The sequence below is a fragment of the Dermacentor variabilis genome, chromosome 5 (assembly GCF_050947875.1).
Source record: "Dermacentor variabilis isolate Ectoservices chromosome 5, ASM5094787v1, whole genome shotgun sequence".
NCBI lineage: Eukaryota > Metazoa > Arthropoda > Arachnida > Ixodida > Ixodidae > Dermacentor > Dermacentor variabilis.
This window is the reverse complement of record NC_134572.1, coordinates 84,219,165-84,223,383: the sequence shown is the minus strand read 5'-3', so window position 1 is coordinate 84,223,383 and position 4,219 is coordinate 84,219,165.

Genomic DNA, 4,219 nt, shown 5'->3' with positions numbered 1-4,219 from the left:
TGAAGTCTGCTGACTTGTCTTTTTTTTCTTTTTCTATCTCTTTTGGTAACGTTTCTTTTGAGGGGTGGGGTTGGGGGAGGATTCTCGACATAACAGTTGTGTCTCCCTGCATGCTGAATCATTTTCTAGGGAAAAAAGAGGCCCTTCCCGGTTCTTAGTGTTCTTCACACTGTCCTGTATTCTCGATAACTTTGGGCAACCATTGGCATGCGGCGTAATTTTCAAGTCTTTTTTTGGTCATTCCCGTGGCTGTATGCTCAATGCTAGCTCTGTGCTTTGAATCTCCTGCCCGTGTGGCATATGCAGCACATCACCAAACTTAAACGCACCAACAGGTGGTAATCATAATAACCAACGTAGTAATGTGTACGTTATTAACTGCAGTCCGTCCCGTGATCTATTATGTTTATGTAGAACCGCACACGACGAAGTTCACGTGTGTCACTAAAATAGAGTGATAGTTAAATATTAACTCTGAAACCACGCAGAGGGGCAAAATAATTCCTGCGCAGCGGCTAGCGTTTTACATATCGCGAGTTTCTGTGCTTCCTCGTTGACTAAGATCTATGAAGAGATACAAAGGACTGCAGCGGGGACGCTATTTATTATACCGAATATTGTAGTAGTGGCTCCGACCAATACGTCAAGCGGTAACGCGTATAGCGTGTGCGTGTGAGAATTTAGAATTGCACAGTAAGTTTGCTACCTCCGCACCAGTGGCGGGCGCCAAAGCCTCATTTATTCTCACGCGCGTCGAACCGAGCGGTGACAAGGTTGCTATTCATTAGGCATGCAGGAAGTATACGACTGCGAGACTGCCGATCCATTCCGCCTTCCGCCCACTGTGCTCTCTCCTGTCGCGTACCTCTTCGCATGTGTCACTGGAATATGGATGGCGCCGGCGTGGAACCGAATGTCGCCCTGGGATTCGGCCTGAGCCGGCAGTCCTCGTTGTCGCCATACCGGGCGTAGTTTTCGCGGTGGCGCAAGTCGGAAGCATCAGACACGTGCTCACGACGGGCGAAAGAAAAGCGAAAGAAAAAGAGGAAAGAACTTCGATTGAGTTAGTTCTATCATCTGGAGGTCATCTTTCGGCAGCATCGGGGATCAAATGGCACCTCTATTTCATTGTTCACTTACCACAAGAACCAACTGACACAAACCGAAGCTTTGTTGTGCGCTGACAACGCACTTAGAGCACTAAGGCATTTGGGAAGCTATACTTAGGCTAACGTAAGTTAGGCAAAGCTGATAAGCTTATTCTGCGTGGGTAGACTTCGGCTTGACGAAGTTTCTTTTTATACCAGATCGCCCAGTGAAACGTTCTTTGAGAGTACGATATATACGTCGCAATTGGCTTGATTGCGCGCGAAAGTGTGGGGCCTCACTATTCCGGGTAAATTTTGCTCATTTCCGAGAGCTTTTGCGCCGGTGCTCACCCACGCGCACAACAGTAGAACGGGATTAGGGAGACGCTTGGGGAGCTATCGTTGCAGAGTTTATATGTCATGGAGTTAGAGGACAGAGCTGGGAGCCCGTCAGCACCTCTTATGTGTCTGCTTGCGGATCCTGCAGCATGAAAAGGGGCTTACTTAGAATATGGCAGACAATAGAACAGCGCTAAACCGGTTGAGAGACTGAATTCCAGCGCGACATATCGTTTAGCACGCAGAAGTTTAGCTTAGAATATCTAAACTGACACCGCGGCCAAGGCCATACAGGGTGTTTCATGTAACTTGAGCCAAACCTTAAAAATATGGTAATGTTGTTTGCCGTAGCTTGGAGATATTCAGATTATTTCTTGCGTTCCGCCTAATTAGATAATTAGCCTGAAATAATTTAGATAATTAGTCTGAAATAATTAATCAACTTCACAGTAGCTATAAGTACATGAAACATGTGAATGAGAAAATTGTAGAGCAACATGAAAAACTTCCGACACAGTTTTCTGTTGCTCAATACGTGCTATATAAAAGTGTTTTTCCGAGCGTGAAAGACGCCCGCGAAAGAAAATGAAACGAAGCGAAGGCTGTACCATTCGCTGCGAAATGGTCACGCGTTAAAATACATGTGCACGTGCGAACACTCGTTGATAATCAGCGCGATCACTGCCTTAATATGACATTTACTGCTGTTTTAGAGACAGCGTCGAACACCAATATACATGATTACTGATTTCACGCACACAAAAAAAAGCGGCTTGGCGGACTCCATGGCGACGATCGTACCGTACACAGTTCCTTTGTACGGTATATGTAATGCGTTCTTTGTTTGCTTTTTGTATATGATGAGTTATATTTTTCAGCTACCAACTTTCCTTGTTTTCAAGGCACTTACAGAAAACTCTAGGATGACGCCCTCGCTGTGCTTGATTTGAGCGCCCACAGCCAAACTATGAGGATTGTTCTGTTATCCCTCATAGCACGTACGTTAGCGGTGTTCTCCTGGAAGATGGTGCCACCGTATGTCCTCGCGCCCAAAACGGATTAAAGGTAAGGATTCACTGCAACTGGCAGCGATTCACCTGGCGTTTGTATATCAAAGCTGTGTTACGAGAGTTCTGTGTATTTGCCTTTTCTAAGTTTTTTGCTAAACGGTAAAATTATTTGCAAATTTATTCACAAAAAGCTTTTAAAGCAACAAAAAAGTAGTTAGTTAGTTCTTGTACTTGTTTCTAAACGAAAGCCACTTGCAGAGCATTTACAATTATAATCGATACCGTCAAAGCTGACTTAGACACATTCCACTAGTAAACACCCAAAAGACACAATCAGGGGCACGTATGCTTTTGTGTAGGCGGTAGTCCGAAGAAAAGTTTAAAGCATTTAGCGGTGCATTTAGGAAGCTTTTATAAACCAGAGACATAAAGCGCTGTTTTCATCTTTGATTCTTTCTAACCTTTCATTATCTTAATCCAGCAAGTAATCTATAAATGAGCAGTTACACTCTGCTAGTTAGTACGTTTCAAGGATCATACTGAGCGCAAAGACAAAGATAGCCCAAAGACAAAGATATCAAAGGAACAGAAACGTGTGAAGCTCCGGTAGTCGTCATCTTTCAACGGAGCAAGTCAGCCCTTTAATGAAGCCAGCTTTGCTGGAACTTCTTCCAACATTTAGCTTCACCTGCGCTGCTGTCGCTACGAAACTGACTGAAAGACCGCCGCGTCCGCTTGAAGGAGTGTCCGTTTTTTCAACGGTTCTCGTAACAAGCTATTGCAAGCGCGACCAAAGCTTGTCGCAGGCAGGATACTTCTATTTTGAAATGGTGCAATACAGCGCCGATGTGAAGGTTTAGACACGTGGGATTGACTTGAGTTCATTTAGCTGCTCCCAATGATTGAATGCATAAGTATTCCTATGCGTGCCCAGCAGGAAACCGGTCCGTCCGTTCGTCCGTCACGTGAGGCGATGACTGTCAAAATAGGGCTCGCAGCAGCGAGCGAACTGACTTTCATGTTGCCTCTCGCTTCAACGCGAACTAAGCGGCGAGAACACAGCGCACACGAAGCCATCACCACTTGGCGCACTCTGTCGCCATCGCAGATCGCCTTCAAGATGGGGCCCACACGATCACACCATACGCGCCGCCGCCGGAGTACGGTTAATCGCGGTTGATAATGGTTTGACGCAGATGGATAAGGTGCCAAAGAGAGTTAACGGATTATAATGGTCGGAACGTCATCAGTGCACCTGGCACCGCCACCTGCAGTAGTTTGCTTGCGTCATCAATTCACCTTGCGCCGCCATTCACAGCAGGTGGTGTTGCCGCAGCGCTGTCGTTTATGCTAGCCGCATCAAGATTAATAACATTAATAATGACACCAGACTGCGTGGAGATGAGCAAGTGGTACACAGCTTACGCACACTTAGACAACTCCCCGAGGAATTTTCTGCGTGCCTTTTGATGTTGGTACTTCGCACCCCAAGAAAGGTACAAAACAGCATTTTGGACTTCGCGAAAGAAAATTTCTTATGTTTTACATTGCCAAAAAAAAATAAGTTCACCCTTTTACTGCAGACTCCCAATTTTTGTCACAATACTGGAAATTTCCCACAATATGTGGGCTAGATGTAAATGTCACAAGGCGGATCGACTTTGCAAAAGGGCACACAATGACGGATTGCGTTATATACAAAAAAGTATTGTGACTTTTATAGGTCGCCAGGGCTCAACAGGTAGGGTCAAGCAGGCCTTCAAAGCATTAGACTTAACGTGG